Source organism: Pangasianodon hypophthalmus, chromosome 20 (assembly GCF_027358585.1).
Source record: "Pangasianodon hypophthalmus isolate fPanHyp1 chromosome 20, fPanHyp1.pri, whole genome shotgun sequence".
In the NCBI taxonomy this organism is placed as follows: Eukaryota; Metazoa; Chordata; class Actinopteri; order Siluriformes; family Pangasiidae; genus Pangasianodon; species Pangasianodon hypophthalmus.
The window spans coordinates 5002523-5026497 of NC_069729.1; the positions used below are offsets into that span (position 1 = coordinate 5002523).

Sequence of the window (23975 nt, forward strand, 5' to 3'; positions counted from 1 at the left end):
AGTAGTAGTAGAAGTAGTAGTAGTATTAGTAGTAGTAGTAGTAGCAGCAGTAATAGTAGTAGTAGTAAAAGTAGTAGCGATATCAGTGTAACTCACATTCAGTTTTTACAAATTGACAATAAAATTTTTACTTCATCCACAGATCTAAATTTACATATTAACTTCCATTTTTAACAATAATTTTCAACTTGCTAACAATATTTGCATATGGGCCTGAATATAATATAAAAGGCCTACATGAGTTGTGACTGCAATGATCCTCCCCTATATTCAATTCAATCTAATTTGTATAGCATTCTTAACAGTAGACATTGTCACAAAGTAGCTTTATAGAAATCCGCTTGTAGATTTAGATCCCTAATGAGTGAGCCAGAGGTGAAAAACCTCCCTGAGACAACAGGAGGAAGAGACCAATAGCAGGATTATAAATCATTATAGTATACAGGTATAGAGATAAAGTCAAAAGTGTGTTGAAGGATGTTCAGGATGGTCTTCATGATAACAAGAGCAAGGTAGGTACAAATCTATCCACGTGAGATTATCCACTGAAGGAAGTATGACCTTGAATGGATATGAAGAGGTAAAAAAAAATACAATTGAAGCCAAAATTGGAGATGTGGGATGAGCACAGGACCATTTTCATGATTACAGAACCATATTCAACCTCTGCGCCAAACCGATTCTTCCATCCAGGGACAAAGTCTTTTGAGGTTAATAAAAAAAAAAAAAAAAAAAAAAAAGGAAGTATAGAATGGTTTGAGATTAGACACCCGCACCCGGAGGACTGTATGAAAATGGACTTGGGAAAATGACAAGCAGGAAAACATGACCTATTCCTTCCTCTATCATTTCCTTTATTCCTAGTCATATATTCCTGGTATATTACCACCAGTTTCTCATCTATTCCCTCTCTCTCTCTCTCTCTCTCTCTCTCCTGCTGCCATGTCACTCACAGTATAGCTCTCATACTCTCCCCTCCTCTCTCATCTGTCCATCTTTGTTTTGTCTTGACCTTACAGCTGTGTTTGCGTGTGTCCTAGTAGTAGCACATCTGTCCTTGCATATACACACACAGACACACACACCCACACAAGCTGATCCCCAGACTCCATGTGCGTGTTTTTATACAGAGGAGCCGGCAGCCCAGGAAGCAAAATCCAATTTCTGCCTGCCAGCATTTACGCCTTTGCGTGTGTGTGTGTGTGTGAGTGTGTGTGTGTGTGTGTTGTCCCCGAGCAATATCTGACCAAACAAAGCAGACGAGAATCATCACAGCAGACACAGATCACAAATACACACACACACACATACATACATACATACACACACAGAGAGAGACAGGTGGGCTTGCAGGCGCTTGTCACAAAGGGAACACACTTGTATTCAAATACATACAAAAGGAAGTGCTGCTGAAAGAGAGCGAGAGATAGGCAGTGTGTGTGTGTGTGTGAGACAGAGAGAGAGAGAGAGAGAGAGAGAGAAAGAGAGAGAGAGACCGTGGGTCTCGCCTGCTTTCTAAAACAAACAATACACCTCAGATAAAACAGAGACGTGTTTACACCACACGACCCTGCTACTCCCTCCCCAACTTTCACACCCTGCCATTATTTTGCGCACAGCCCTTTATTGCCACGCACACACAGGGACAGCTGTCTATGGCATTAGAGTCAAACTAAAAGCCACATGGTGGCACTCACTAGAGGGCAAACGCACAACTGTTCCACAAACTGCTCACCCAAGTACTAAAGTTGGCATATGAGTAAAGAGAGGAGGCGTGATGCGGAATGATAAAAACAGATTTTTGGAAGAAATTATGCAGTAGTGATTGTGTGTATGTGTGTAACAGGCTCTCTGTGGATGTGTGGTAGGTTTTTTTTAATTATTATTATGTTGCCTCATTTGATGAAAGGGTCAAGAGCAAGAGAAGTGTGTGTGTGTGTAGTGAATCAGAGAAAGCAGAATCTTAGAAAGATTTACATTCATTTCAGAATTTTAGTATTTGCTACGTCCCCATTCTGATTTAACGACAGCATGGAACATTCAGTGGAACAGTTAAAACTCGACCAATATCTGACCTTTTATACAAAGGTTAATATCATAAAGCGTACTTAAAATTTAAATTAGTGATAGACATAGTGTAGAATCTTGAATATTGAACATTCAAGATATGGAACATTTCCATTCTTGGTTTTAAATTTTTCTTCTAAAATTCTAAAACTTTCTGTTCCTTTCCAGTTTGAAATTTAATTAAAATGATGTTTTTGTATGTTTTTAGGCAATTTTATGAAGATGAAAATGTTTAAAAGTATTTCAAGACGTAACAACCACATCATTTCAAACATTTTAACGATTCTCAGTACTGTAAAGAAGCTGGCTAGTTACATTTTTAGTGACATTTTTCTTTTCTACCTGGGGGCAGAGCGTCTTTCTGTAAACAAAAGCCTCAAATTAAAAAAACGAGCCAGATTTTAAAGCTGAAAAATGTTTTCAAGATTACAAGCTTCACCTTTAAAATTGCCTAAATCCTATCTTCTCTATCTGTCTTTTAAATTCTCTATTTCACTAAAATCTTCAAAGGGCTTTCTTTGAAATCTTTGAAAAGATAAACTAGGCTTTTTTAAAGGCAATATTTAATGGCGAAGCTTGCGATCTTTAAAAGAATCCCCGGACCTGTAATAATCAAAAGAGATTTCAAAGAACACTTTGATTCTTAATGCTGGAATGCATACGTGTCAAGGTCAAGGCCCACGGGCCAAATACAACCCACAAACTTCGTTTCAGTTAATGTCTGAAATAATCCAGACATTATTTCATGTTTGGTCTTGGGTGTTGGGTGTTGGCCTTTAGTGTGAAGTAATGATTTACACCAAATTCCAAAACGTATCACCTGGAGGAGGAACCTATACATATGTTTAAAAATAAATAAATAAAAATTGATGCTGCACAAAGACAAGAGCGATGGGAGGCTAAGGACATGTAGGTTCTTAACAAAGATAAGCCTGTGTAAGTTTTTAAATCTCTTAAAGTTCCTAAAGTTATATACAGTGTTTTCAATATTTAGATTTGGAAAACATATATATATATATATATATATATATATATATATATATATATATATATTTAAAACAAACAACAACAACAACAACTTTAATCAGTATGATGAATGTTATCACCCAATAGTGCATACAGTGGAATAGCTTCGGTTTAAAAAAATTATAGCCTTATTCAATCTGCTTATTTTAACTTTTCATTTTTTAGTTCAGGCACCTGTTTGCATTATTCTGGCCCAGAAACAGGCTCCACCCCCAGCAGGTACAGAGCTGTTCAGATCTGCCTCTTCCGCTCATTCACAAGATGGGGTTAGTTAGGGGAAGAAAAAGGCTTGTTAATATTTTCATTGCACTTGGGATTCACCTCCCAGGTAGCAGACATAAGCCTCAAAAATTTACAGACGGCTCCTTTAAGCATGACGTCAGGATGAGAATCGGTTCCTGTCAACGGCATAGGGAGCACATCGCTCATGACCGATTATGATGTCATAACATTTAAAGAAAATCTCCACTGAAATCACTATATTGAGAAAATACACTCATTTTAAATTACACAAAGTGCATTTTTATTTTATTTATATGAAAAATGTTTAGTAATAAAAATGAAAAGATATTACAGAAAAAAAGATTCTAAGATTCTTAAGTCAAAAATAATGTTTAGTTGTTTTTTTAGATTTTATATATATATATATAAATATGTATATATTTATATATATATATATATATATATATATATATATATACATACACACACACACACACACACACACACACATACATGGTGGATATGATATTTACTACTACTGTCCACTATTTAGCACAAAATTTATATTTAATTTATATTTATATATTTAGATAGATAGATAAATAGATAGATATACTTTATTGATCCCATGAGGGAAATTCTTGTGTTACAGCAGCATGGTCAGTAGCAAGATACAACACGTACACAGACACAATATAAAATATAAAATACAATAAGTGAAATTAAATGTAGTAGTGCAGATATGGAACACAGCTGTAGATTTAACCAGATTTACATCAGTATTTACATAAGTACACTTGTGAAAACTGGTAGTGAATAATGAATATGAAGAACCTTGAGAATGTAGAATATAATGACAGCTTTCTAAACGATAGCTTTCTTGTAGTAGTGTAATGTGAAAGTGTTATCATCTGTCACACACAGGTGAGCTGTTGTACAGTGTTATTGCGAATGGTAAGAATGAACTCCTGTAACGTTCTCTGTGACAGTGAATTCGAATGAGTCTTTTGGAGAATGAGCTCCGCTGACTCTGTAGTGTGTTGTAGAGTGGATGAGATGGATTTCAGTGACCTTATCTATTATATTTAGCACAAATTTTTAGAATTTTTATAACATTTTAAAAATATTTTTCGAATTTTAGCTGTATCACACTTACCTAATTTGCAATGCACCTGGACAGAAACCAAACATGACGACGTGTTGCTGTAAGAGAGCAGAATGGAGTCTGCTATATTAAAACCAAGAACACTACAGTGGAGGTCAGATTGTCTCCACACACAGACACACACACACATACACACACGCATGCACACACATGCACACAATCAGCCCGGCACTCAAGCATGGCTCACTTCACCTTTCTATGTCGCAACGAGTTCTGTCATGTTCGCTGAATTACCCATCTGTCTCCACACACACACACACACACACACACACACACACATGCGCGCGCTGGTCCTACCCTCAGATGAGTGGCACAGAAAATTGCACATCCTCTATAATGCACGTCAGGCATTATCAGCTGTGATTTTGGTCACAATTAACAAATGCTCTCTCACACACGTGCAGAAGCCATTAACCTCTAATGCTGCACATGCACATGCAGGTGTCTAATGCAGCACACTTCGTTAGGCACTTGTGAGAGGTAATGCACCACGTTTTATCCATGTGGGTGAAGGAGCTTCTCTCACGATGCAATTAGTCTGTCCCAGGCAGCGAGTGTGAACACTCTGAAGCCTGAATGCTAAATGAAGCTCGGCTAGCAATAACAGCTAACATTAAAGCAGATATAAATAATACTGATAGAGAAATAAAGCTTGAATTCACAACACACACACTAGATAGAGTCCAGAAATCTGTATCAATTAATGAGAATGGACTTTATTTCACCAGTGACATAAATCCATTTCTATTTCACAAACATTGTCACTCTTCATTAATGCTAATAGATGAAAGCAGAAAGGAGGATACGTAAGGAATAAAACACAAAGGGTGATGCTGTTATAGGAAAATAATCCACGACTGGGTGGTGTGACACCACACCCTGATGTTGATTCTTTTCCTTTAACAGCATGTCCTGATGTATTTTATTCCGCTTTACTCCAGAGTGACAAGTGCAAATTTATTAATGAACAAAACATTGTGATTTTTATCCGTTTGCAGTCACATTTAATGTTAAGAAATATTTGCAAAGAAAGTTAGTTCCTGTTACCATGGAGGTTGATTGATTTCATACGACAGCATGTCCCGAAGTGCAATATTTCTCTTTGACCTTATCAAATTTTACTTTTTAATTATTCAAGAATGACAATTATACTTTTTATCCGTTTCTAGTCACATTTAGTGTTGTGCTAGGTCCATGATACAAGTCAGTTCTTTTTATGACTTACATAATAAACAGTTGGTCCTTCACCAGCCTCTTTTTTTTTTATACCTCAGATTGTTACAAAGCACTGATACTGGAGACAAAAAAAAAAAAAATGCCTCCTATATATAATACAACTTCACTATATCAACAATCACACATTTTTTAGACTTTTTTAAAGAAAAATGCAGTACTCAAACAAATTCATTTCTATTCTATTCTATTTGTATAGCACAAATATTTTTCTGGTATTAACAGCAGCCTCACAGGATTCCAGATGTAGATTTAGATCAGTAATGAGCAAGCCAGAGGTGACAGTAGTAAAACAAGGAAGAAACTTTGAGATGAACCAGAGTCAAAAGGAACCCATTCTCAACTGGGTGAGAATATTTGGATATACTTCAATAGATTTCTCAAAATATGAAATTCATTCTACAAGCATGATGAAAGAAATAACTGCATATTATTTAAATTCTACTGTACAGTTAGTGAATAAAGACACATTCAGTTCAGTAATATACCATAATCACACCTGGGTCCTGAATAAATGCAGTTTATTCAGAGGACATATTTGATCACTGTAAGGCCACTAAAGAGGTCTAAATCTGGAAGTTCATAATTGCAGAGTGTGCAAGAGGCCTTGCGCTTTCTAACACAGCACGCTGGTCTACAATTCCACTTGCTTATTAGCTGGAAATTAATTCTCCAGCACCATCTCGCTAAATTCTAAACCAATATTTCCCAGCGTAGGGGTTAATCGGAGTGGAGAGAAGAGTAAGAGAGCTAACAAGATGGTGCGAAAAAAAGAAACAGAGATGCAATCAGCTTTATCTGTGTTTGTGAGCTTTTCACTGATTGACGGCAAGATAATATCTCACATTAAGTGAGCGCTGACCTTTCAGTTGCGGATTAAGGGAAAGTTAGAGAGCAATTAGGGTGCATGAGAAAAGTGAGAGTCCATCCATCGTTCATGTTTCATGCAAATGTTTAAGTTGGTCAAGATAAAAAGGGATGAAATAAATAGTTTTCACGAGGTTGAAGGCCAAGTGTGCAACAGTGTGTCATTTGCTGGTGTAATAGTAGCAGGGGCTCACTTTCTCATATTGGTGACTCTTTTCACAATAATAACACAGAAAAAAACTTCTCAACTAGGGGTGGGGTAGACAAACGCCAGTATCTGGATCTGTATCTGTATCTATTTAGTGCTCCAAGTATCCATACATCTGTATTCAGATTTAAACCTAAAGTGGGTGTGGCCTAAACCAGAAGGGGTGTTTCTTTCTTCCCTATTTTAAATTTTGTTTATGAACTCTACCATTATTATTTTTGTTTGTACCTGCCTACAATATTGCTTAACAAATTTAGCTGGCTCTATTTCCCAGAATATAAACAATCAACAAACTAGTGGCCTAATTTACTACTATAAACTTACCAGTAGCCTAATTTATTACTATAAACACACTAGAAGCCTAATTTATCACTATAAACAAATCTAATTGAACCACCATGACCCTGAGCAGATATTAATAAGGATGAATGAATGAACACTGTAGGTTTATATTAACGGACATGGTCTTTGTTTATTCCTCAAGCTTTATCACTACTCTGACCACTCGCTCACACCTGCATCACAGTAAAAAATAAATAAATAAGTAAAGAAAGAAAGAAAGAATAGTGCTTTTAATTTCTTTTCGTAACTGTATTTATATCTGTTTAGAACACATGGCACATTATCTGTTCATTCTGAATAATGTTTTTGTATTCCCTTACTTTCCCTTACTCTTAAAAAGAGAATCCTTCAGAATACTCAAAATAACCGTCAAACAGCATCTGCATTTGCAAAACATGTTGAAGGACTTGTGCCTAGAAAGCAAATGACAGTGTTTAGTGAGGAAAAATGAGAAAGGGCCTGCAGACAGACACAAAAAGCTGCAGCTCAACCTCATTCCCATGCTCCCTGCATAGAAAAGGTCACGGGGTCGTGCAGTACTGTCAGCGTGCCAGGAAGCCCAGCAGCTGTTGGCCATCTTAATGATGGGCATTGTGCCCCCGTGCCATCTCCCTCCGGGCATCTCCCTCTCCGCCTGTTTCCACCTGTCCCCTACTTGCCCCCCAACTATAAAACACCACTAACTAGACCTGCCCCTGCTATTAGCACACCAGCATACAAACTACTGTTCACATTTAAACACTAATTACTCAGGTCAAACTTCACACAATCTCATTAGCGAGTCTTTAAAGATGGTAGATTCATGAAGATGCACATTTTTCTACATCACACAGCCGTCCAGTGGCTTAATGGACAGATAAAGAAACTGAGACTTCAGTATAAGAAAGGATGAAAAAAATCCATGCTGGTTTACGTAATTAAAGGAGTGTTACATGAGATTGAACATTTATAGTAGACTGAATGCTTGACTCTGATCGTTCAGAGGGTGTTGCCTAAATTTCAGCAGCTTGGTGTAACAACCTATACAAGGACTTGTAAAAGAAACTTTAAATAAACTGATTTAAGAAACGTGTAATCATTGATATGGTGACGTTTGGAATGAGGTCATGTTTATTTAGCATTTTTGGAAGGAGTCTCCAGTGTCAGCACTTTATAACCCTCACAGGTAAATCTGTAACCTGAAGTTTTCCAACACGGGAAACTGTTCGGGCTGGAAGGCTTTGCATATGTGGTTTCTTGGTAACATGACAAGCTGTTGAGGGTATTTCGGTTTGTTTTATTAACTTCATGAAAGAGAAAAATGAGAGGGTAGCCGAGTGAACAACTATTTATAGCTGCTATAACATAAGTGATAACATTGGATGTACTACAACATTTAATGTAACTATAAATGGATAAAATGTATGAGACTGGCAAATTGCCGGGTAGGAGAGGAATAAAACACTTTGCTGTTATAGGAAAATAATCAACTTTTAGGTGGTAATAGTAATTCTACTTTGAGTCTGGCTGCATCATACCACCCCGTTGTTGATTACTTTTCTAGAACAGCACACCCCCAAGTGTTTTATTCCCTACATATCTGATAGCTTATCGTCTGATAACTAAGAAGACATTTGGTCTATCCACACAAGTACTTGGGAGGGCAGTGGGGTTTCACGAGGATAATGTCTGCACATAGGAACATCATGGACATAAATGTTATAATGCAGTATTACACAGGCTTGGGTATAATATCTGTGCTGCAAATTAGAATGCAGAGCCTGTTTTAGAGTGCATTTTAACATTAGTGTCTATAGTGATCTTATGAGCAGATGTTATAATATGTTATGTATCCTGACATCATGAAAGCTTTTATAAAGTGTTATTCTTGCACCCCAATTACACAAGCTTATGATAGGCAGTATAAGGTACTGTGCTATAGAAAATGTTATAAATTCATCTATAATGCATTACGAATACAGAATTCATAGGAAGGGTTTCAGAAAGTCACAGATTGGTAGTTTTGGGATTTAAGTTAACCATTTTCCTGAGAACTGCCTTTATTGATTTTAGTGTGACGGACTCCAATTCAGAGAGCAGTCTGTGAGAAATGGAAGGAGAAACGTTTACATTCAAGTCACATTTATAGCATTTGGATGACTCCCTTATCCAGACAGAAAAAGAAACACTGGCTACGGTAGAAAGAAAATTAAAGAGTGTATTGATAGCCACTAACAACCCTCTAAGGAAACCTGACATCAATTCAATTCCCTTTACCTTGTCTAGTTCACATGATTTCAAATTGTTTTCAGTTGTTTTAAGGGAGTTACACTAACAAGTAATGCTGGAAAAAATATTATAAGCTAGGCTTCCTAAAAAGTATTTTTTTAATTCAGATTTTAAGATGAATTTTTGCTGCACACAGTGCTGAGCCAAAACAAACTGAACCAGAGCCACTGTTTATTCACTAATATATTAAAGTTAAACAGGGCAACTTTATGTCCTAGAGTTAGAGAGTGGCATTATATCATATCTTTGTGCAGTTATATTAATAATATTGGAGGGAAGTATTTATGAATTTCTGCATTTGTTTTCACCTGGCAGATTAAGTCAGCTACTTGAGTTAAAAAATACTTACACAGGGAAAGTTATTCATATTCAGACTCAGCTTACACTGGTGCTTATATTGATTTTCTAGGCTCTCCATTCAGATTACTAAAATTATTTGTGACACATATTGTTTGGGTAGAGGTGTCTGAGACAGGGTTTAACTCAGTAATCTCTAAACCGCCACTGTTAAAACAAGCACTTGCTTTTAAGCCCCCAAATAATTGAGGGATAGAAAATAGGGACTGATGAAACAGATTTTAAACAAAAAAATTATTAAAAAAAAGAAAGACTACTACAATTATATATAAATAGTTCAATCAATCAGTATAATAAGAGTCTAATGTATTCTTAGAAAAAGGGCACAATGGATTGTTTCCACAATGGATTGTTTGTATGGTTAAGGGTTCTTAGCTTATATATTAAAAAAAAAAAAAGGTCTCGTTTGGAACATTCATGGTAAGAAAACACTCTCTTCTAGGGTGCTTACATAAAACATTTAAGTTTCCTCAGGGAGGCAACCCTTACAGGTTCTAGATTTTACCTTATACATTTTTCTGGGTTTTCAGCATAATGCAGTCTTTACTGCCAAAATATTGCTGCATGAATCATCCTAACCAAAATAATCATGTCTTCATTTATTAATATGGCTTCAACTGTAATTATTTAGCAACTTATAAAATAGCACTTGATCCAGCACATCCTAGAACTACAGCGGCAGGAAATGTGAAATGTGAGACGGGGCAAAAAACACTGTATCTAGCATTGAGAGTTGTAGCAAGTGACCGAACAGGTCACACAAATATTAGCTTTTTTTATATTGTGTGTCAATTGTTATTTGTGCACAAATTAATGTGGCCAGGAGATAGTAAATCAGGGTAGGAAAAATGACATGCGCTTGTACTCTCAATATTGACATTAAACATGGAGCCTCATATGTTAACTACAATTTATGAGAAATAGATATACTTACAGTAGAGCTATAAATATTGTATATATTCATATTTCCCTCAAATATTAATTTATATTCAGTATTTCCTTCAAATGCAGTTCCATTTGTTTTGTTTTTTTTTTTTCTTTTTTTTGCGTTTTTACAGTCATAAATACGTTTCAGGGTCACACATTGGGGTTACAACAAACTGACAGGCTGCTTCTGGTTTGAGATGACATTGTGAACAATAAAATGACTTAAGTTCAAGGTCAGAATTGCACGTAAATGGGACACGCCTCTGTTTCCAGCACACTGTATTCCATGTGCTCAACTCGCACACGGTTGTTCAAGTAGCACTTAAGTCCGTAGTTATATCTGAATTCCTCCTCATCGCACACATAACCATTAGTCAGTTCATTATTTAGTTATTCTTTTTTAGTGACTACCATGAAACACACATAAAAATGAACGGAGGCATGAAAATGAGTGGAAATATAAAATTCATTCACATTACAAGCTACCAGTCACCTCTTTAATTCCTGAGGGAATAGCTGGGAAATGTGTGTTCACATATTGTCCGATATAATCCCATGGAGAAGGATTACATTCAGAATTTCATTACACTTCTTGTCATTCTGCTCACCAAAATAAGATTTCTGAAATCTGGATCTTTTGAAGTCTTTCTTCAACTGGGTTTAGTTGGAAAATTCACAGAGCTTCATACAAACAGTCTTGTCAAACTAACTCCTGCTGCTGGCTTTAAAAAAAAAGCACCTTCATTACTTGTATATCTTAAATAATAGAATGAAAAAATTCAGCTTAATGCACTATCAAAAATCCCTCCATTTATGATCAGCTTATCGCAGGAATACATGCAGCAGCGGCTTAACCCTCCTGGAATTTGTTTAGCCCAATAGAGGCATCATGACTTAGCTGTGTTTGGATTGGATAAGCTTTCCTTTCCCATCATGGCATGGTGCATAATCAATCCCCAACTGTCCTTGGAAAATACTAACAGGTCAATGAGACTGACCGGGAAATCCCTGAGATAACATCAAGTACCCACTTTGTTGACTTTTGCATAGGGTTTGTGCGCACTAGCTTAAAAGGAAAAAAAATACTATTTGTGTTTCTCCCAGATGCCTGTTTTTTCTTTTTTTATTCCTTTGGGTGGATATCAAAGCAAAAGACTTCTTTTGCATCATCAAAGGCTGAGCAACAAGAAAGATAAATTTAAAAATCAATAATAAGTACTTCATTATAGACTTATGTGCCTGTGAAGCGATGCGGTGCACAGCTTTGAAATCCAAAGTGACTTAACTCGCAAGCCAGAAGAAGAAGGAAAAAAATGAATTATTATTAATAATATCATTATCTCACTATAAAATTAAACCTGTGGCGAGGCACATAGGAGCGAGTGGAAGGACTGACAGCCAAAAAGGCTTTTCCCACCCAAACATAATTCAGCTTAATTGCATTGTTAGTACCTCCTACTACACCGCAATGTCAAATTAAATGACACATTAGCAACAAAACCATTTTAACACTACAAAATCATCACCATAAAAATGGTAATTTGTGACAAGGGCTCTGCATGATGCCAAATAACTAATATGCCATCTTAGGATTGTGTGATTTACTATGATATGGAGAAATGTAAGTGGATTTGGGATAAATTGCTCTAAAGTAAAGTTTAAAGGAAGAATAGAAGCGTGCAATCTGGAAAGTGACTTTGTGTGACTCCCAAATGTGTGAAGTGCACCAGGGCCTTCTGCAGAGAGACAGGACGAACAGATTGATTCCGATTTTTCTGGCTAGCTCTCTTAGCATGAGTGTGTGTGCATGTGTGTTGGCATTTTTTTATATCTTGATGAAGACAAAATGTGACAGCCTGTCCATTTGCTGTGAATATGAGAGGCAAAACTAGTGAAAGTGAGAACATTTCCATTTCTGTAAATACAGTCGGGGTCATAAGTTTACGTACGCCTTGCAGAATCGGCAAAATGTTAATCTTTTTAATTTTTTGAAAATGGTTTTGTTTAAAGATCTTATTTTTTTTCATTTAGTACTGCCCTTCAGAAGCTACATTCAAGGTATTTACATGTTTCCCAGAAGACAAAATAATAACAATTTACACTGATCATCCTGTTCAAAAGTTTACATCCCCCTGGCTCTAAATGTAGTGTGTTGCCTTCTCGAGAATCAGTGAATGTTTGCACCTTTTATAATAGTTGTATATGAGCTCCTTAGTTGTCCTAAGTGTAAAAAGATGGCTCTCAACATCATATAACCACTGTTGGAAAGGGGTCAAATATGCAAAAGATGCTGGAAAAGGATTTTTCTGAAGAACAGTGGGCAGTTTAACTGCTCAGGACAAACAAGGGACTCGTGAACAACTATCACAAAACATAAAAACAGTCATTGATCATCTAGGTAACAACACACAGTATTAATAATCAAGCATTCGTAAACTTTTGAACTGGTTCATTTGTGTAAATTCAGTTATTATTTTGTCTTGTGGACTATATGTAAATATCTGTTATGTGAAATAGCTTATTGAGGGCAGAACTAAATAAAAAAACACAATGCAATTTTTATGACCCCAATTATTATTTTATTAACATTTTAAGATTCTGCAAGGCGTATGTAAACTTATAACCCCGGCTGTATAAGAGCTAAAACTAATGAGGGAAAGGGTAGATCAGTGGTTAAGACATTGAACTTCTAATCAGAAGGATATGAAATCAAATTCCAACACCGTCACTGCTGGGCCCTTGAGCAAGGCCCTTAACCCTCAACTGCTCAGTTATATAAATGAGATGTTCGTAAGTCGCTCTGGATTAGGGCGCCTGCCAAATGCCGTGAATGTAAACTAATGAATGTAAAAGCATTTTGTGTGAAGACAAAAGCAACAAATGAAAGATCCATATTTCCTCAATATGAGAGATACAATTAGTGAAAGTGCAAGCAGATTAATTTTTCCCTTGTGTGAATGTGAAAATGAATGTGAAAACGTGTGAAATTGAGCAGTAAAACAATGAAGGTGAGAGTATTTTGTGTGTATGTGAGAGCATTTTATGTGAATGCAAGCATTTAGTATGAACGTAAGAGCATTTTTTGGGAAAGTGATATCATTTTATGTGAAAGTGAAATCATTATGCGTACAAGTAAGAGCATTTTGTGTGAATGTAACATCATTTTCTTTTAATGCAAGCACATTTAGTGTGAATGTCAGAGCGAATGCGAGAGCATCTAGTGTGAATGTGGAACATTTTCTGTGAAAGCGAGAGCATTTAGTGTAAATGTGAGAGCTTTTGTGTGAAAGCGAGAGCATTTAGTGTGAATGTGTGAGCATTTAGTGTGAATGCAAGAGCATTTAGTGTGAATGTGAAAGCAGTTTTTGTGAACGTGCAAGCAGTTTTGTTGAATATGAGGGAATTTTATATAAGTGTGAGGGTATTTTGTGTGAATGTGATGGCACTGAATGTGAATATGAAATCATTATGTGTACATGAGAGCATTTTTTATGAATGTGAGAGCATTTTGTGTGAATATTATAGCATTTTGTGTGAATATTATAGCATTTTGTGTGAATATTATAGCATTTTATTTGAATGTTGGAGGTAAAATTAGTGGCTATGAGAACATTTTGTGTGATGATGAAGGCTAAAACAGTGAATGTGAAAGTATTTATTGTCACTGGTCTAAAATTGTTGAATTTGTTCCCTTCTATGTGAATCTGAGAACATTTTGTGTGAATAGAAGAAAAACAAGGAATGTGAGTGCTAATAATGTCCTAAACAACACCAAATATAATATTGTACTCAGCATTGTATTTATCTTGTCCTAAGCCCATTTTAAAAGCATGCCATGAGAGCAACGTTTCACATTGCTATGAACTGCCATGAGAAGAGTCAAAGTTATGGAAGGCTGCTTTCATCATTATCCTCAGAAAAAGGCTAATTACACGCTGTGATGGCCATATTAATTAGTGCTTTACATATTCTGTTCATATTCATACTATGAGTGTCCATAAGATTAGAAGTTCGGACTGAACTCGAAGACACAGTGCTCTTCAAAAGAGTGAGATGCTGGTATCAGCCCTGGGGCTTTGACATAAACCCCAATCATCTGCTTGACTAACTCCACTATCTGAGCCGGCTTCATCATGCACCTCCTTTATCTGCATCTCTGTCCTTCCTCATGGCATTGCCAAAGAAAAAAAAATGTTCTGGGGAGTTTGTACAATCGGATATCATTCTGAATATTCAACATCAATTGTTTTTATTGCTGGAAAGACTCTGATTTTTCCACCCCAAATATTCTGTACATAATGCCTAATGCATCTACATTACTGTATTGGAGATTTATGAGGTATTAATATAGTTCATAAAATTGCTTACAAAGCATTGCTACCAAATTACAAAGCAGCCATAAATCTTTATGTACGCAGGCTTCATAGACAGTGTTACCAATTTATTACAGAGTGCAGAATCAGGAATACAAGGTTTACGTGAGGAAAATATTTTAAATAAGTCAATAAAGTATGTTGCTTACAAGGGCAGAAAACACAAGAAAGATGTAGCTTTGTTTTGTTCATGACTTAGCAGTGGGTGTCCTCTTGACCAAATCATTCTCACTGATTTCACAGCAACTCAAGTGTAAATTGCTTTTAAGAATATAAATGATCAGTGTTCAGTTATTAGCAATATAAAATTTTGTAAAAAGAACAGTGTAAGATATCATCTTTATATTACTTTCTTTACAGTTTTATCTTATATCTGAAATATAAATTCAATTTGAATTAATCATCACAAATATTGCACCAGATGCTCAAATTTAGAAAATAAATTTCAGCATTGTTCCATATTCAGGGAAAAAAAAGGGTCATTTTGAAAGAGAAATGTGCCCTTGCTGCTTCAACCATAACAATAATGATATTTTTTAATAAATCAAAAATATGGTGACAAAACCTGTAAGAATTTATGCAAACAGCTGAACAGACAAACAATCTCCACGTCAATCACAGAACTAAGACAAATGAATGTGTCAAGAAAACCCGTGTCCATGATTGCGATAAGGACACGGGGTATCTGATCTCATCAGTTTCTCCTCCTCTTGGAGACAGTTTGTCTTAACACACACACAGAATTGGACATTTGCACTGATACCTCTCAGGTAATCAGGCACAAGTAATGAGCACAGAGCTACAGGTTAGATGTAACATGAGATTAAATGGCGAAATGCATTCCAGTCAATTGTCTGATAACAATGTCGGCTTGAAGGGGATGTGGTTGTGGGACGTATATGTAAACGCCTCTGATATGTGATTTACACCACATCAAAGCATGCGGGAATTTCTCACAGGAATATTATTCACAATGGGCCATACTCAGAGATGAGTTACGCATGCCAAGTGAGGATTGAATATCCAAATTGTGCATGTCAGTATTCAGACCTTAGACATAACTACAGACTTAAGCACTGTGCAGACAGTTAGGTGAGATTTGTGCATGCAGGGTGGAGTTGCCTAAAACAGAGACATGTCTTACGTGTAATTCTGACAGCTTCCCGATCCAGGGATAAGAATAATTTCAATTTGCTCTTCTTTTGTCAAAGGCATTCTTAAAGGGTATCTGAAAAAATATATATAATATAAAATAAGTATGAAAAATTTTGGAAGACATTTTGCTAATTTGTTAATTTCTCTTATGTAGATTTTTGGGACACCCTGTATATATGTATATGTATGGCTGATCGGTGTGTGTGTGTGTGTGTGTGTGTGTGTCTATATATATGGAACTGGCCAATGGAACTGGGTCACTAGTGCTTATTGATGATGTGACTGCTAATAGAAGTAGCAGGATGAATTCTGAAGTGTATAGAGCTATATTTTCTGCTCAGATTCAGTCAAATTCTGCAAAACTGATGGCGCTTTACAGTACAGACGGATAATGACCCAAAATGTATAGTGAAAGCAACCTAAGAGCTTCTTAAGGCAAAGAAAAGGAATGTTCTAAAATATCCTCTGACCTCAACTCAATTGAGCATGCTTTTTATTTACTGAAGACAAAACTGAAGGCAGAAAGATCCATAAACAAGCAGCAACTGAAGGCAGCTGCAGTAAAGGCCTGGCAAAGCATCTCACGGGAGGAAACTCAGCATTTTCCCCCAGACTTCAGGTTCCAGACTTCAGGCAGTCATTGACAGCAAAGGATTTGCATCCATGTATTAAAAATAATCCTAATATTTATGATTGTTAGTTTGTCCTATTACTTTTGAGCCTGTGAAAATGGAAGGACTTTGTAAAAAAAATGGCTGTAATTCCTAAAAGGTTATTTTTGCAATATTTTTGTTAAACACTTTGTCCAAATACATATGGACCTGACCTGTGAGTGTGTGTGTGTATATGTATATATATATATATATATATATATATATATATATATATATATACACAGTACTGTGCAAAAGTCCTAGGCACATGCAAAGAAATGAATGCTGCAGAGCAAAGATGCCTTCAAAAATAATGAACTTGAATGTTTGTATGTTAAAAAAAAAATAGAAAACAGTAAACAGTAATGAATGAAACAAAGTCAATATTTGGTTTAACAACCGTTTGCTTTAAAAAAATTCTAGTCTCAGGTAGAATTTTCACAGTTTTATAATGAAATTAGCTGGCAAGTTACTGAGCATCTTGATAATCATGAATATCTTGACTCGATAATGTAGAAGTCATAATATAAAAATCTATAACACACACATTATATTTACACATTTATTTTATTTTACATCATATGGCATTTGATGGAAAACAAACAAAAGCTATTTCCTTTTTCAGTCCCATTTTTTGAGCCCAGAACAACTGACTTAGGCAGCTGCGTAAACCAACCCTGATTCCACGTAACTGCCATGTAAATATTTATGTAACTTAAGTTGCCAACTCTGAATACCCAATATGCTCTTATCAGACATCATTTTAACACACTTACTACCTTTCAATTTACAGTATACACTTGTAGAACACTAATTATTTATAAAACCACTATTCTGTGTCACCCAGAAGAGGATGGATTCTCTTTAGAGCCTGTTTCCTCCCAATATTTCTTCAGGGAGTTTTTTCTTGCCAGTCACCTGTCGTTTACTGATTGAGTTTTAGAAACTAACATAGATTTAAGATTCATTTCTTAAGCACTGATGTACATTCAGAACATAGCATGCCTTTTGGTTGTAGCTAGTAGCCAGAGAGATAAGTCCACGTAAACAAAAACATACAGGTGTTTTCTTGTGCATTCTTAACAGGTCCGATTATTCGGCTTGCAGATGGCACAGACACTGTCAAAGCGGACAGGCATAGCAGAGGTCACAATCAACTGCTGAGCTGACAAAGCTATGACAGGAACAATAATGAGGCTGTAATTACTGAGCAAGCTGTTTCACCGAGCACATCCGGGACTCACTGCCTGAGTGCACGCTACATTAGGAGGCTGCCAGAAAATGAGAGCAGACTCAAACCATCAACATCATGCCAGCTTACTGATTAGGATTTGTCTCAGTGCGACAATGACCGAACAGTGGTTTCTTTGGGCCAGTTTAGGATGCCAGTATGACTCGAGGGTGATGCAGGTAAATACAAAATGTGAAATTATGGTATCAGTTACACTTGATGAAATCTGAGGGCAAATCTGTGGAATTTTCAATCATGGTCTGTTGTATTTTGAAACTCCGTCTTAGCCATGCAGATGTTCCAGATTTAATTTCTGGTTGATTACCCTCGCCTGATAAACGGCGCAATAGGTCAATTACTGAAATCAATCCAGAGCTAACAACTTGGCTTCCAAAACTGTGCTGTGGTCAGTGTTCCAGGACAAACAAGCACTAATGGCTAACCCCTTCAGTAGTTCTACAGCAGTCCAATTCAACCTCCCACCAAGCTAGCACTCTGAATCAGGCTTCAAATGAAGAGCAGTCTGAGTGTGAGTGAAGAAAGACTGACTACAGTGCTGTCCCAGGCTGACACTATCAAACACAGTCAATAACCTGAGGTCTCCGTTCTTAGCAGGGGAGTAAGAAAGAGGTGACGTTTGACAGAGAATCCCAATGGACTCTTCCCTCACTGTCTTAATGATAGAGGCTGCTGTGGGTCTTTGACAGAAAGTGCAATCAGTTTTACCCAGATACATCACAAGCCTCCAGCAGTAACCCTCCACGGGATTTATAAATGACACAAGGAAAAGCACTCAAGCAATACAATTTCATTAAATTTGTGCCTTGTGGTATGTCCTTTGACCAGTGACAGTTTTAGGAAAGGCACAATTGCAAGTTGGTGCAGTATGGAAAATGTTTTCAAAAATATGTATATATGGCATCTGGGGAAACCTGGCTGAATTCAGCCAAAAAATGTGCGAAATCGTGCTTTGACAAAAAACTGATATGGGGGTTTTCTGCTTATAACATTCTTTGACACATCAGCTTAAAGAAACCATAAATAAATTTCACCAAAACAGCATGGAAATGATTTATTTACTTTTCCTTTACTTTAATCTTGCGCAGGCTAACTTTCTGTAGAGATCATGTTAGATAGAGAACAAGTTTTACAAATGCAGTGGTAAAAAAACAGTCAGTCTGCTTACAGATGTATAAAAGCTTGCTAGCTAAGTGTGATTTCCTCACACAGCGAATGTCACAATTTGATCACATTTGATTTGTGTCCATGATGGCCCTGCGCTCCAGTCGGAAACAAAGATTTAAATGCAGTTTTCTCCCATTTCTCTTTTTGGACTTGTGTTATAACTTTACTTGAGGTTGAGATACATGCAAAAGAGAAATGTATTCCAGGAGTTTTTCAAAACTATATATAGTAGAAAATGTAAAAAAAAAAAAAAAAAAGTTTTCCCAGGCTGCCACACAAGGAGATAATTGTATTTTCCAAAGATTTAAGTCATATTGCACAGAGATTTTTAAATATTAGTACAAACCTCTTGACAATTTAAAGTTACATTTAGATTTATGGATGAGGCTAGCATACATTTTTTCATGACTTCATTTGTGTAAAATTATTTAAAGATTCTCATTATATCAGGTTCTAAAAAAGTATATAGGCCCCTATTTTCCTGATCATAATGCAAAAATAGTACAGATGTGAAATATTTTTGCTATTTTTTTATTTGATGAATTTCGTTTTAATTGATGTGGAAAACTTGCAAAAAGCAGATTATCAATTATAATCAATTATCTAATCATAAAAAGGCATGTGGTTAGGTGTGTGGCTTTAATATCCAATCAAATCTCTTCATTTTCATTTTCTTTTCATTCATTTCATTTATAAACCAAGCGACACCAGAGTGACATTTTTGTTATAATATATAATTTAATTTCACATCTGTGTTTTTCCTCCGTGTGTGCGTTTGTGGGTTATTCAGTCACAAATTCAGTCAGTCTGGTCATTTAAATACAAGTTTAATTGATATTTTATATATATACACAGTACAGTGCAAAAGTCTTAGGCGCACACAAAGAAGTGCTGTAGAGCAAAGATGCCTTCAAAAATAATGAACTTAAATGTTTCTACATTAAAAAAAAAAAAAACTATAAAGAGCAGTAAACAGTAATAAATGAAACAAAGTCAATATTTGGTGTGACGATCCTTCGCTTTAAAAAAAAATAGTAGTCTCAGGTACAATGTGTGCGGTTTTGTAAGGAAATGAGCTGTAAGTGTTACTGAGCATCTTGCAGAAGCAGCTACAGTTCTTCTGGAGACTTTGACTGTCACACTTGCTTCTTATTTTTGCAGCAAAACCCAGCAGCCTTCATTATGTTTTTTGTCTGAAAAGTGTCTCTTACGTAATATTCTGCTTTCTTTACTGACATACAAACATTTTTCTGTAACATTTAATTTTGTGCTGGAAAACTAATGTTTGGAAATCTAAAAAGTTTTTGTACTGAATCAGTAATGTAGAAGTCATACAATAAAAATCTATAACAAACTTTGTACTAAAAAAAAAAACTTTTGCACAGTACTGTACACACACACACACACACACACACACACACAATGTCTGTTTCACATTTTACATCCACCTTGTTTAGTTAGCAGTTACGTTACGCAGACCATTAATAGAAACAGAAATGGAAATAAAAATAACAATAAGTAACTTCTTGTGTATGAGGCAAGAGGGGCTCTCAGTATGTGTTGACATAAGCACAAGTTTGGACCAAACTGTGTTTGAAAATAGCACTGTGCTAGCAGGTTTTGAATGTCACACCCTCTGTTGAATGGACATGTTCATTTCTGGCCACTGAAATACCAACTGACAGTTAAAAAAAAAAAAAAAAAAACAACAAATGGCTCACATCCAATCAAATTAGCATTACGCCCTTGTTATACTACTTCATTACACTTGTGCTTGCATGAAAATAGACTTGTGTATAAATAACAAAAGTCTTTTGAAGGGTGAACCCATTAGACACTAAACAAGCAGATCACTTACTCTGATTAATGTTAGGGTTCATTAATTACAATTGTGATAACTGTGTTGTTCTCTTAATCAATGTTTCTAATGCAGTCTACAGTTCAGCTGGAAACAAATGACCGAGAGGGCGGGGCGTTGTCAAAAGTTAACTACAGGAGTAGGGCATTGAGAGTTTCTAGAGGTGTGTGTGTGTGTTTTTGAGATTTGACCTTGCACCCTTGTTTGTGGTCCTCCTGAGTGTTGACAGGCTGATGAAAGAGGAGCAATCAGAGACTCTCGCCCCCCCATGGTGAACCCTCACAGCAGGCCCACGTTACACCAGCATCTCCTCGTTAACCGCTATAATAACCTTAAAGACAGGCTACCCCTCTCAGTCACCGTCTCCATCTCACTTGCTCTCTCAAACTTCCTACACTTGTACCTCTCATTCCTCTGCACTCCCCTCTCTGCCCTCTTTCGCTCCACGCTGCTCCATCACCATTATCTATGTGTTTCGTCAGCGCCCACATCTCTCCTTATCGTTCCTCTCATACAGCCTCCTATGACGAGGTCAAGGCCGAGGCGTCTCGCCCACTTTACTGTGATAAAAATGACCACAGTGCAACAGGAAGCCCAACGTTTTAACCCTAGAACTGGTGCTTGAAAAGAGCTCAATCCCAAAATCCCTTATACACAGGAAACATAAATTAATAGTAAGGGCTAAAGGTCAAAATTCCATTACTGAGAATTGTTTTTAAGCTCTGTTCTGTTCTAAAACATATACATTCTTGTTAAATTAAATATCTCAAACAAGAACCTGTGTGTTTGAATCAATCTTTATGGTGAATGGTGCACAAACAGAATATTTAGTTATATATTCAATTTCTTTTTAAGATATGTAAAACTATTTTAGTTTCTCTCCACTTTAAATAATGTATGATAACACTTTGCTACAAATTTATAGTATTTATGTCTCCATTTTAAATAATGTATGTTAACATCTTCGTGCAAATTTATAGTATTTATTTTATAGCAAAAATATCTTTGATCATTTTACATGATTGTAACGTAAATGATTGGGCAATTAGAGCACTGGTTTACAATAAAACACCACAAAACACAATGCATACTGAGATATATATAACGTGAGCGAGAATATTAAGGATTCTCTTCGTGCTGATATCTGAAAATTAATGGCTCTTTTTTGTGCCCTTTATTTTTAGCGACTATTTTCAGCAATCGCAAATCTTCTTAGTAAGTTTATATGCTAGTAAAAACTTCAGTTAATTAAAGTGCTTGTCTTTTAGTGCAAGATAATTCGACAAACACCAAAAAACTGGTTTATTGTTCTGATGTTAAAAATGGTTTAAGGACCAATACAGTCTAATAAAATTTTACTAAAATATAACTGAGTTATATTAAGAAAGTAATAAAATATCAATCCCCAAAGCTGCTTATTTTCCTATAACAGCATGCACTCCATTGCAATTTGCCAAGAATTTTATTTATTAATCAAACAATGTCAAATAATACTTTTTATCCTTTCATAATTAAAAACAAATTGTGAAATGTCTCAAACAAGTTAGTTCCTGTTATTGGTAATATTTTAGAATACTGTTCCATAACGCACAGGTAACTAGCTAATTACTAAGCAGAAACGAATGAGTAGTTCTTCTTCTTTTACTTACTATTTACTATTTATTTATTTATTTATTAACTATGACAAAATTACTCAGCAGGTATATTTGGAGTAGTTCACTATTACCTAAGCTGTAATTATAGTCGTGCATTTCTCCTCCTCCTACTAGCTAACTATTCCCAATGGACAAGCCTCCGTTTCCTCCTGCAGAGCTGCTACCTGATATACTGTAACCTATTCCAGTACATCAGTGTCTAAAATGTAAATGTCTATATAATTTATTATTGTCCACACAAACAGGATTCCTCAGAGGAGAAGAGTTGGTGTGCTGCTTTTATTTAACCAGTCAAGGTGAAAAGGGAGAAACTGACAATAATCTATGAAAGTACAAGGTTGTAATGTAGTAATGAGCAACAAATGTAATGCTTAAGTCATTACTAATGAATCTCCATGTGTTTCATTTTACAACACTGTTCCACATCATTATTAATTCCTGAATTAATGAGGGTTCATAAGTAGTTATTATAAAAGAGCCATAGTGATCTAGCAGTTCTGCAAGAGAAACGTATAGAGTCTTATACTGTATGTACTACAAAATGCAAATGTAAAAGAAAGTGATCAGTCAATGAATATCACTTATGCATGCCTTGAGGTCAGTTCAAGTTTGGTCAGTGAATCTTTGGCTCTGTACGTGTTTTGAATATGGGGAAAAAAGCAAAGAGAGGTCAATTATGTCTATTTTCTCATTCTATTTTTCCGAGTCCTTGTTTTAATGTATATATACTGCGTGTCCCAACCTCATTATTTCAGTCTATCTATCAGCATCTGTCATTTTGCTTTCAGCTGGCTGCTGCACTTCTCGTCCTGATCGTGTCCTTCAGAAAACTGTCCATTTGTGCAGATCAGTGTGTTGTAGATATGTGTAGTGTAGAGACTATAATAATAATAATAATAATAATAATAAAAAACATTTTTTAAAAGACCTTTTCTTCCTGATATTCTCACATCTGCCACTGAAATTTATTTAATCATATCATACATAGTGTCCACACTTATGGACAGCCAATTTAAGGCTGATTTATTTAAAAAAATATAAGGTGTAAATCACCTCCAAATCACTTGAGAATATTAGTGTAATTTAAAGTACAAACCTTCTACAAAAAATGCCCAATTGAGTAAAAATATTTTTGTTCCAGACTCCAATGAACAACTTAGCTTTTTTTTTTTTTAACTGAAAA

At 35.8% G+C, this 23975-nt stretch overlaps 1 protein-coding gene and 1 long non-coding RNA gene across 4 annotated transcripts in view; both read right to left on the minus strand.

Annotated features, from left to right (window-relative positions):
- The window catches only part of fhit (fragile histidine triad diadenosine triphosphatase), a 246872-nt gene that overhangs the window by 115431 nt on the left and 107466 nt on the right, over nt 1–23975 (minus strand). The gene's annotated exons all lie outside the window — the stretch shown is intronic.
- Nucleotides 3919–23975, minus strand: part of LOC128317082 (uncharacterized) — a 44057-nt gene continuing 24000 nt past the window's right edge. The window contains exons 2-3 of the long non-coding RNA XR_008300565.1: nt 16200–16283; nt 3919–4518 (exon numbers count right to left, since the gene is read on the minus strand). This is a non-coding gene — a long non-coding RNA (uncharacterized LOC128317082). The remainder of the gene's footprint in view (nt 4519–16199; nt 16284–23975) is intronic.